The sequence below is a fragment of the Schistocerca piceifrons genome, chromosome 10 (genome assembly GCF_021461385.2).
Source record: "Schistocerca piceifrons isolate TAMUIC-IGC-003096 chromosome 10, iqSchPice1.1, whole genome shotgun sequence".
In the NCBI taxonomy this organism is placed as follows: Eukaryota; Metazoa; Arthropoda; class Insecta; order Orthoptera; family Acrididae; genus Schistocerca; species Schistocerca piceifrons.
In genome coordinates, this window is record NC_060147.1 from 142,147,914 (window position 1) to 142,160,332 (window position 12,419).

General features: G+C 40.7%; 1 pseudogene; it reads right to left on the minus strand.

Annotated features, from left to right (window-relative positions):
- Positions 1 to 1,853: 1,853 nt before the first annotated feature.
- On the minus strand, positions 1,854 to 9,285 carry LOC124718780 (annotated as a pseudogene).
- Positions 9,286 to 12,419: the final 3,134 nt, after the last annotated feature.

Genomic DNA, 12,419 nt, shown 5'->3' on the forward strand with positions numbered 1-12,419 from the left:
TGCCAAACTCTCTGACAACAGTGATGGTGCATGCGACAGAACTAGTTTGACCACTCCTCGGCAGGCACGCAATTATAATGCTCACCGCCAAAAGTAAGACAAATTAGAATGTTCTCACTAAAGTATTTATTTCCAAAGACTTACTAAAAAAGTTTTTGTAACTTGCAAAGCGGACAACAGCAACTAACTACCGTTAATGTCATTTATTTACACAAATAGCAGCCTTTCCCATTTTGAACCGATAGGTTCATCCTCTTTGTATTACTTGCGGTGTTGAGGGGGAAAAAAATCTGCCTACAACTAATGTAGACGACAGCAAACGTAATATGAGCGTAAACGGTCATCTGGAGACGAACCTCTCTTTTAGATACTGGTAACGCCGCCCTTTGTGTAAAATAAATACTCATACCATTGTTAACAGTAGCTGGTTGCTGTTTCCTTCTTCTCAAGAATCACCTTGTATTCTGCGCACAGCCACAGCATCAAAAAATGTCACTTTATGACAAAATGGAAGGAAGAAAGTATCTGTTCCAAGTGCATCACATAGGATGAGAAAAGGAGAAACAATATGTGCAACACAATAAACACATTGACAAATATAAATGAGACATGTTTGATACAAGTTAATGATTAAGTGTAAATGCGCAACAGTACAACACAATAAGCATTTTCAGAAAAACTCTGGTTATATAGTGATCACACCATACATCAGCTTTAGTGGATCAGATCATTTTTATTACATATTTTAAATTCTTATATTGTATAGAAGTGTTTTTGTAATATTTCTGAAGACATTCAGTGACACACACTGTGCTGTAGGTGGAAACATACTAAATAAATAAATAAATAAATATATATACATACAGGGTGTTACAAAAAGGTACGGTCAAACTTTCAGGAAACATTCCTCACACACAAAGAAAGAAAATATGTTATGTGGACATGTGTCCGGAAACGCTTACTTTCCATGTTAGAGCACATTTTATTACTTCTCTTCAAATCACATTAATCACGGAATGGAAACACACAGCAACAGAACGTACCAGCGTGACTTCAAACACTTTGTTACTGACTTCAAACACTTTGTTACAGTAAATGTTCAAAATGTCCTCCGTTAGCGAGGATACATGCATCCACCCTCCGTCGCATGGAATCCCTGATGCAGCCCTGGAGAATGGCGTATTGTATCACAGCCGTCCACAATACAACCACGAAGAGTCTCTACATTTGGTACCGGGGTTCCGTAGACAAGAGCTTTCAAATGCCCCCATAAATGAAAGTCAAGGGGGTTGAAATCAGGAGAGCGTGGAATTGGTCCGCCTCTACCAATCCATCGGTCACCGAATCTGTTGTTGAGAAGCGTACGAACACTTCGACTGAAATGTGCAGGAGCTCCATCGTGCATGAACCACATGTTGTGTCGTACTTGTAAAGGCACATGTTCTAGCAGCACAGGTAGAGTATCCCGTATGAAATCATGATAACGTGCTCCACTGAGCGTAGGTGGAAGAACTAAAATGAGCTCTAACATGGAAATTAAGCATTTCCGGACACATGTCCACATAACATTTTTCTTTATTTGTGTTTGAAGAATGTTTCCTGAAAGTTTGGCTGTACCTTTTTGTAACACCCTATATATATATATATATCTGTGTGTGTAACTCTATATATATATATATATATATATATATATATATATATATATATATATATAATCTGTGTGTGTGTGTAACTTTTCTGCGTTTTCTGTCTTTTATATGTGTTACGGATACGTATAGAATCTCACAGCTTATGGCTGTTGGCTTTCCTTGATATGCACCAAGCAGCTGAGAGTAGACAGCATTTTGGGCTCTTCAAAGCTCAGATTGGATTAATATCTGAGCCTTATAGCCTTTACACTTGCTTAAAAAATTTCAGTTTACCGGTTCCTCGTATAATTATGTCTGACGGCGTTTGATCGTTACATAATACTGTGAATACCTCATCCTTAGGTTCTACAAAAAGGCATTCATTTGCTCTAATTTGTGTCCATACACTTTCGTTCAATATCACATACTTTCGAATACAATCAGCAGGAATTTTACTTATCAGTTGAAGCATTCTACCTTCACAAACGTCTGGTAATGGCCAGAGTTTGTATATATATATGAAACACACTGTTGTCGACTAATGGGATGTTTAGTACGCACTTTAATATATTACCAGCAACAAATACATCTAAATCAATCAACTTCCTTAACTGGTACCCCGTGTCTTCAGTTAGAACGACTGGGAATTGCTTATCTTAAGTTGAAGATATTTTACAACTGGTATAGGGTTTATTAAATGTGATTCTAATAGTCCCTTCTGAGCATTGACAATAGCTGTTATCGATAAATCAAAATCTCGCTCTAGTTCATTTAATATTGATACCAACCATATAAGTTGCTCATTTAGTGTCAGTGAAATAGCAGTTTTTCTTAATTGTCAATCTGTTGCAGTATGACAATTCAATATCCCTTGCATAATTATCTTTTCATTTCGCACTACTGAGTTTACAGTATGGTTGAAACTATGTAACATTGCCTTAACAACAGTTACCTGTTCTTTTGACAACCTAAGTAATTCCTTCTGTTCTCCTTCAAGCAGGTTGATCTTTCTTTTAAAATAAGATGCGTCATCTTCATCTAGTGTTCCAAAAAGTACTTTGCTTATTTCACCAACAAAGTTTAAAATTCCACGTTTTCTAATCCTGTGCACGTGACGTACTAATTGCCGTATTAGACCTTGTTATTTTATGTACATGCTATTGTAGCGCCTGTTTTGCACATATTCAATTGTAAGAGTTTTTTGCTGGCAAAACTCTACTTCCCTTGCTGCTAAGTTTTCAGTGGACTCAAATTTTTGTTTTAACTCTGCTAGATTAAAGTAGCTTATGATTCTCCGGGTAATGCTATATAAACTGACCGTACTTTCGTTGTCATGGTATAAACCTGGGGACAACTGGAATTCGGTAACCTGTAGATCGAGTTCTGTCCTTACTGATGCAGATCCCGTAATTAGGATTACCAATCCTATCTTCATGAACGTTGCCATTTTCCTGCAATTTAAAAGAACTCTTTTACTCCATTTGCATGAAATTTTAGGTACTTGTTCCTTCTTAACTGAAGGACCTTTTACTTCAGTTACAAGATATGGGCCTTGCCATTGACTAACTTCTTCGAGCGACTCCTTCATACGCTTTCATCCAATACAAGCACCTCGTCTCCTATCTCAAACTTCCGTGGATTTTGTGTTTTGTCATAGTATCCTACCCTTTGTTTGTGCCGTTAATTCTCGTGTGCTCTGATGCATATTTCGTAACCTTTCTTTCAATGTAAGAACATAATCATTGTAAATTACATCTTTGAGCCTTTTCTGTAATACACCTCGGACGTTGCATCTTCTTGCAAAGAACAGCTCATGTGGGGAATAACCTGTGGCACTATGCAGAAAAGTGTTAAATACAAACACTGCATATGGAACCCAGGTGTCCCAATTCATTTGATTTTTATTTATATAGTGTCTCAGTCAAAGTCCTATGTGTTCTCTCTAATGCTCCATTAGCTTGCGGATGGCAAGTAGTAGTGTGGATATTTTCTGTATGTAATAATCTATACTCTCTTCGCATAGTTTCACTCATAAAATTTGCTTCCCATGTCACTTAATAATATCGATGGTATGCCGTCTCTTAAAATAATTTTCTCTAGCAACCGTTTCTGCATCTTGTTGCTCAATGGGCTCCGCTACTAGAAATTTTGTTAATGCATCTTGGAACGTAAGTGTGTACTTACGGCCTTGATCCGTTAGTGTGTGTGTGCGTGGGGGGAGGGGGGAGAGGGGAGGTAACTGTGTCAACATCATAATGCTTAAATACGTGTTCCGGGATCCATGCTATTTCCATATGCATCTTAGTTTTACTTTGTGTTAGCTTATTTCTTTGGCAGTTTTCACACCATCCCATGTACAATATCGTTTAATTCTTTCATACGTCCTACCAATTCCTTGATGTCCCCTAATTGGTGAGTCATGATAATGCTTACGAATTTTCAATTTCTCTCCTGGGGTTAGGCTTTTTAATTGCTCTTGGGCTTTACTTTCATCTATGGCTTCTCCTGACTCGACACTATCATTTACTTCCTGTTCATTTACATTTGTTTCTACATTCTGACTTGTCTCAATGTTTCGTATTCGTGATAGCGCACCTGCTACCAGATTTCTTTGCCGCTTTTGTATACAATGTAATAGTCATATTCTTCGAGTTTGAGCCTAAATTTTAACAATCGCGATGAAGGGTCTGATACACAACTTACCCACAATAGTGGTTTATGATCCGTATAGACAGTGAACTTACATCCAAACAAATATGGTCGAAAATGTTTGACTGCCCAACATACGGCTACATTTCCCATTTGATTGTACTATAATTTTTCTCAGCTTTATTCAAAGTTCTCGATACATATGCAATAGGTAAATCTCTTCCTAACATTCCTTGTGATAAGACTGCTCCAAGCGAGGTCTGACTCACGTCTGTTGTGACAAAGTCCTTACTAAAATCAGGGTACTGTGAAATAGGGGCATTCAACAGTTTTTCTTTTAGCTGTTGAAACGCCTCTTCTTGCCCATTTCCCCCACTTATAGATAGTTCCCTTTTTCAACAATAGCTTTGCTATCTTACTATAATAAATAAATGAAGTCCCATAATCCTTTATTGAGCGTAGTGGAATGATGCGGGAGACCCGCACCGCTGTACTAGGCAAGGTCCTAGTGGGGGTGGTTTGCCATTGCCTTTCTCCGACCGTAATGGGGATGAATGATGAAGATGACACAACACCCAGTCATCTGGAGGCAGGTGACAATCCCTGACCGCGCCCGGAATCGAACCCGGGACCCCGTGCTCGAAAGCGAGAACACTACTACGAGACCACCAATTACTATAATTGTCCAAAAATCGCTGATAATAGCCACCTAACCCAAGGGACGCTTTCAACTGAGTTGTGTTCGCTGGCTGTGGATACTGTTGCACAGCTTCTTTTCGCAGGAATTCGCGTTCGTCTATAAGCAATTTTAAATTATACCATCTGAGTGTCTCAGAAACGCCTCTTCTAGTCTGCGATTATGTTCTTCTAATTAAGAACTGAAAAATTATCACATTGTCCAAATAAATGAATACTTTCTCACCTTGAAGTCCCATTAAGACCATATTCATTAACTTCTTAAAAGCATTTGGAGCTGTTTTCAATACCATAGACATCCTTTTATACTCATAATGTCCGGAGGGAGTGCTAAAAGCTGTCTTTTCTTGATCTCGTTCATCTAATAACATTTGATAATAGCCCTTGGCTGGATCCAGAGTGGGAAAATACTTTGCCGTACCCAATCCATCTAAAATATCATCTGTCCTTCGTAAAGGATATACATTATTAACTGTCACTTCATTTAATCGTCTTTAGTCCGCCACTACACAATATTTTTGCTTTCCACTGGCGTCCATCTGTTTGGGCACTAATATTAAAGGTGAACACCAGGCACTATTACTGGGTACTACAATGTCATCTTGTAACATCTTATCAATTTCGGCCTGTAATACTTCTCTGCCTGTAGTATTCGATAAGGCCTCATGTTAACTACCTTTCTCTTGGCTTCTGGAATTAGCGGAATTTCATGATTAACAGCCTCTGTATAGGTTAACTTATCTCCCACAATTGGAACACATCATTGTAAGCTAGACATATTTCTATTGTAGCTTTCTTCTCTTCACTATTTACGTGATTTACACGGAGCACTTATTTTAATTTACTGGCTCTGGATTTCTTATCTGAATTTACTTTTTGTACCTGTCTTACCGTCGCTTCTTCGACCAGAGGTAGCTCCTCGGTTAACAGTACAGGATCCTCTAATTCAACTTTCTTTTCATTAGTATTTAAGACACTTATTATACACTTACTTTCCCCTACAGCAACTAATGCATTGGGTACAATTATACCTGACTGTAATTCTTGTCTTGGAATGATCACTTCCGCTACATCCCATAAACTTGCTCGTACTTTTACAATCTTTTCTTCTCTAGGGCCTACAATTAACGTACACTTTTGTTTCACTGTACTTCCTTCACGTCTCACGGTAGGTTTACTATCATAACAGTTTTCTAATTCTGCAGCCAGATCGACTCTCAAATCTGTGTTCTGCAACACCTTTGCTGAACTGCGTTTAGACCTTTTGTCAGGTTCTACCTTTACTAACTCGAATTTTATCGAAACTGAATCATTACAATTTTCATTTCTTGCCTTTCCAAAATCATCTCCTTCTAGGCAGCAACGATTAAACCATTCCTTTGAGGGACTCATCAGCCTCTTACTAACATTTTTCTTACGTGCGGCTCTTACCGCCATAGACTACTTTCCAACGTGGCTCCTACCGCCGTCGAAGTACTCACTCCTTCCTTCGACACATCTTGACGTCGTTCCACGTTTCCGACCATAAACGGTTAAACATTTCATGGTGTCTCCATATCGCTAGCACCCTCAGTACTCTTCACGTTCCCAGTAGCGCTTCCCAATGCTCTCTTAACGACAAGTACTCGATACGACTCTTGTGCCGTTCGCAACTAAAATCGTTTTCCACAAATCATGTCTCTTGTACCATAATCTATAACTGCCTTACGCTCTGCAAGAAAATCTCGGCCTAAAAGTCCGTCTAATGGCAGATCCAATTCTGCCCCTATTACATGGAATTTGTGTCTTACAATTCCGTCTTTTTCAACCTGTAACTCAATTTCTAAGGCGCCTTCTGTTTTAACAGCATCATTACTAGTACCTTTAATTCCAATACTCTGAGTAGGATCACACTGTTCTTTTTCAATAGACTTATTTGTGCCCCACCAGGGTGTCTACGTGGACAAGAAAAAAAAATTCCCGGATTTTCCGCTTAAAAACACAGTTTCTCCCGGATGAAATTACGTATAAAGCGGGTGAAAATACATCCGTGTTAAGTAACAGTATGCTTTCCCTCGGAGCTGTAAAACCTATCAGTCCTTTGACTCGTAAGGACGTCCCAGCCCTTTAGGAAACGAAATCCAGGAAAAACAATGTGTTTGGAAAGTTGTTTGATGCGAGACAAATGCACAAAGTTTATTTTCGTATTGCGAAAGCATATACACAAATTACAGCACGGTAGCTTCCGAAACTCTAAAATAGAGATTGCGTTGAGCGATGCACTTTTGTCAACCAGTCATAGCTCATGTCACGTGATCTCGTTAGCGAATGACGGCAGTTATTCAGAGCACGAGGCCTAAGAGAAAGACAGGCCGCGGCGCGTACGTTACGAAGGTAGGCCGAGCTCGCTCAAATCAGCAAAGTGCGTTTCTACACCGGTTAACTCGTAAGTAGATGTGTATGTACGAGCGAGAATTGCATCGTCTATTGGCATCCACTGTTATTAGTTCTACAATGATAGGAAGTCCGTAGGCCTACTAACAGGCTCTAATTTGGCAATTAAAATCGTGCCAAAATGATTAGCAGTTGCGTAGAAAAGTCGAGCTGTTCTGGCATGAAGAGACTTGTGACATTGCTCAGTAACACATTATGCATATTTTTTTGAAGGTCAGTTACACTTTTTGTGATCGATTGCATAATTTTTTATCTATGGAAGAACAACATTAAATATGAAAACTAACCTGAAGCTCGGTCTTTTTTTAGTGTGTGTTACACGTAAAGTCATATCAAATACAAATGTGCCAGTAAAATTTTAAATAGTGGCATAAATGACTTATCTTCTGGGCCCGACATTTTTCAAATGGCTGATCCTCAAAGTGTTACGTTTTGAATGAGAGTTATAACGCTCTGTGATTTAAGAAATTCACTGCACATTCTCGCACGTAACATAAATCATCTTGCGTGGAAATTTACTTTGTAAGCAACGCATCTCAATCCACTATTTGTAATATTTTCAGGTGATCTGTTAGAAATGTAAACAATTGTGACGTGACGCACATCGAATGCACATTATTTGTTACGGACGTACTGCATAATCTTCGACCTAAAGCCTTTGACACTTTTCGGTGTCGGCAAACTGATCTGTGCATTGTGTAAATTACCCATTTCTATACAACTATTTTGGTGTTATTCTCTGATTTATGTTTCATTGCTGCAGTATTATTCAGCAGTAGTGGACTAAAGTTCTTTGTCAGCGTATTAGATCTTACACGTCAAACCTACAGAACTTTAACTGAAATCTAAAACAATGAAAAATCCGGGAATTCTAAAAAAAATTCCCGGGTTTTTCCCGGATGTCCCGGGCCGTATACACCCTGCCCACTATCTATCAAAAGCCTCATTGGATTCCATATGCCCTTTTCACATCTTACCGTGATATACTCATTTCTGTTAGTGCAGTCTACCTTAAATATCTTTCCCGATAAGTCGCAATGCGCCTCCTCTTAGTTTCCCTTTACCCCATATTTCTTTCGCATTAAGAGTAAATTCTTACAGTATTAAGCGAAATGACCTTTTTGATTACACTTAAAACACACAATATTTGCCATTGTGCCGTAATGTTCCCCATAGACCTTACCTTCTTTCTGCAAAACGTTCTTTGTCGCCCTTTTCTTCTTTTCGCAGTTTCATCTGCACTAGTTCTGTGCCTACACTGCGCACCCTCTTATCATCAGAACACTTCTTTGCTATGTGCCCCAGTTTTGCACAATTAAAACACTTTTGAATTTTATGAGATTCTATTTTCTGAGCTCTCCTTTCCATTGGTTTCTCTCGTTCAGATGCGATTGCGCTTTCTTCTGTTGATGCAATATCTACTTCTTCGGAGAGCGTTATTGACTCTCCTCTAGCCCTTACTATTGTCTCAATATTGGTGTCATATAAGCCTTGTATGACCTAATTTAAACACTAACGCAAGGCTGCCCGCTAACTCTGATTCTGTCATCAGCCCTTTTATTGCCTCACGGAACTGGTGCTGAGGTGCATATATTCGCGAACCTCATTGGGCTACGTTTTCCTACAGTTCCTGTCTGCTCGTGAACATTTTGCAAGCGTAATAGTCTAGCGTAACTTCCTACTAAGATAACTCTGACTGAAGGCCAAGTGGCAGTTACATCTCGCACTAGCAATTTGCTTCTAGCAGCCCCAACTATACGTGCTGCGCTGGTGCTACCAAGTCGAAAGCACTGCCACAGTTGTCCAAAAATTCATTTAATTCTGCCATATTTCCATCAAAAGGATGCGATAGCAATTTAGTAGACTCACTGATGTTCATTTATTGCTTTGGAGGTGCCTGACTATCAGAAACATTTTGTTGATTACTGCAGCGGACCCACAAGTCTGTCTTCTTGGCGATGTAGCTGCTGCTGGTGCACTACTACGGTCTCCGATGTCGTCTTCTTCCGTGGGTGGAGAGGATGGAATGGCGTGCCCTCACGCCCGTAGTCGACCTGCGATGCAGGGGCCTGGTCGAATTCGCTCGATTGGCGGGCCTCCTTAGCCCGTCCCGTCTTCTTCTGTGTGACTTGCCTCTGAATATCTGCCATGACTAATTTCTCTTTCGAAGCCATCAGTCAGTCTCAACTTCGGGCTGAGCTTTATCTGAAATAACAAACTTCACACCAGGTCGGGTTGACGGAGGAGATAGAGAAGATCCAAAGAAGAGCGGCGCGTTTCGTCACTGGGTTATTTGGTAACCGTGATAGCGTTACGGAGATGTTTAATAAACTCAAGTGGCAGACTCTGCAAGAGAGGCGCTCTGCATCGCGGTGTAGCTTGCTGTCCAGGTTTCGAGAGGGTGCGTTTCTGGATGAGGTATCGAATATATTGCTTCCTCCTACTTACACCTCCCGAGGAGATCACGAATGTAAAATTAGATTCGAGTGCGCACGGACGCTTTCCGGCAGTCGTTCTTCCCGCGAACCATACGCGACTGGAACAGGAAAGGGAGGTAATGACAGTGGCACGTAAAGCGCCCTCCGCCACACACCGTTGGGTGGCTTGCGGAGTATCAATGTAGATGTAGATGTATTCCTCAATTTTATGGGCCGTAACTTAATGGTTGGCAAACCTACGCCAAATCTTGTCCAAACGTTGCAAATGATACCCAAACCCCACACCTGGCACCAAATTTTTATGTCATGTCTGATTTGTTTCCTGCGAGCGGATCAGGAAGAGGGAGCTAGACACTAATCTGGCTGAGTGGGAGTGGGCTCGTCCAACTCGTAGTTCTGAAGCAGAATAACTTTAAACCAGGGAACTCGGTGTGATTGTAAATAAGCTTTTGAAGAAGAGTGTTGGAGTAAACATTACTCGAGCTTACGAGGCACTGACATCTGAACTGAACTGTGGGAGGTGTTACTAACATGTAACTACTACTCTGTGCAACTGAATGCCGCGAGAGTCTAAGTCCCGCCCCCTGAGGCGGAGTAGCGCAGCGATGACGTCGGAGGCAGAATACTATCGGAATCCCTGACAGGCTGTTAAGCTGTCGTGTATATAGTCTCCTGTGACGGTACTATGATGCCCGGGGAAACTACCATTGCTCTGTCTGCCTTCCGATCCCCGAGTCTGTCACGTAGCCACTGTGAGTGGAAGTTTCCTATTATCACGTGCTGCGCCGCGCCAGCTCTTCTTTCCATCTGTCAAAGCACCTTAATCCCTATAACAGCGGCTCCTACTGCTATGTTACAGGACCGTAACGTCACAGACAGCTTAACATACGCCTATTCGTGATTTATTCACGACATTTTGTTTCGTTCCGTTTTGTGTTGTAAGTCTTATTCTCACCTTTGTGGCATTGTTTCCTTCAGTACAAGGGACTGATGACCTCATACTTTGGTCCCTTCCCCCCCCCTCTTTTCCACCAACCAACAAACCATCTTTCAAAATTCTGAAGGGGGAGGTGTCACATACAGGGAGGGAAAGGCTATTTACAATTTATACAGAAATCAGTTAAAGGAGTTAAGGGGCATTAAAGGAAACAGTGGTTGGGAAGGGAGTGAGACAGGGTTGTAGCCTATTCCTGATGTTATTCCATGTATATATTGAGCAAGCAGTGAAGGAAACATAAGAAAAATTTTGGGTAGGAATTAAAATCCATGGAGAAGAAATAAAAACTTTGACAGAAAAACCTCAGAGACAGCAAAGGACTTGGAAGAGCAGTTGAACGGAATGGACAGTGTCTTGAAAGGAGGATATAAGATGAACATCAACAAAAGCAAAGCAAGGATAATGGAATGTAGTCGAATTAAGTCAGGTGATGCAGAGGGAATTAGAGTAGGAAATGAGACACTGAAAGTAGTAGATAAGTTTTGCTATTTGGGGAGCAAAATAACTGATGATGGTCGAAGTAGAGAGGATATAAAACGGTAAGAAAAGCGTTTCTGAGGAAGAGAAATTTGTTAACATTGAGAATAGATTTAAGTGTCAGAAAGTATTTGTATGGAGTGTAGCCATGTATGAAAGTGAAACATGGACGATAAACAGTTTAGACAAGAAGAGAATAGAAGCTTTTGAAATGAGGTGCTACAGAAGAATGCTGAGGATTATATGGGTAGATCACATAACTAATGAGGGGGTACTGAACAGAATAGGGGAGAAGAAGAATTTGTGGCGCAAGTTGACTGGAAGAAGGAATCGGTTGGTAGGACATGTTCTGAGGCATCGAGGGCAGTGTGGAGAGTAAAAGTCGTAGAGCGAGACCAAGAAGTTTGCACAGGATGGGGAGCTGCATCAAACCAGTCTCTGGACTAAAGACCACAACAGCAACAAATAAAAACTTTACTCTACCCTTAATCTTAATTATTTTCGTCCTTTTAATACCAAAAATCACATGAATGTTGGTTTACTGTGGCCCTATAAGGTAATATAATAATTTTGAAAGTGGTTAACATAGCCTCAATGTGTTATTCTGTCGTAAGATAATGGTTATACAGGGAGGGGCAAATAAAAGTGGACTGGAGAAATAAGTTCTTGTGTACAAATAATCACAGCAGAGGAAAGGAAATCCAGTACTCTCATGACTATAGCAGATGTTGAAAGTGACCACCATTCATCTCATGGCACTTTTGAGCCTGGGTCAGCCAGTTGCTGACGGCGGATCGAAGCTGGACTGCTGCTATCTCACCCGAAATGTTTTGCTGCAGTTCTTGAAGACTATGAGGGTTGTTGCAATACACCCAGACCTGAGAGCTCTCCACACAAAGAAATTGTATGCTGACAGATCAGGTGACTTGGGAGGCCAGCTAGGGCTGTGACCAGACTGACCTCTGTTAACAACTCTTGTCAGGTGTGAAGATTGAGTAAATATGCTGCCAGATTCAGCTGGCTGTACAGGGACTTGCTCCAACCTGTTGGAAGTAGCTGTAGGTCTTTTCCTTCTCCTTTATTGCTGCCCACATGGTTTCA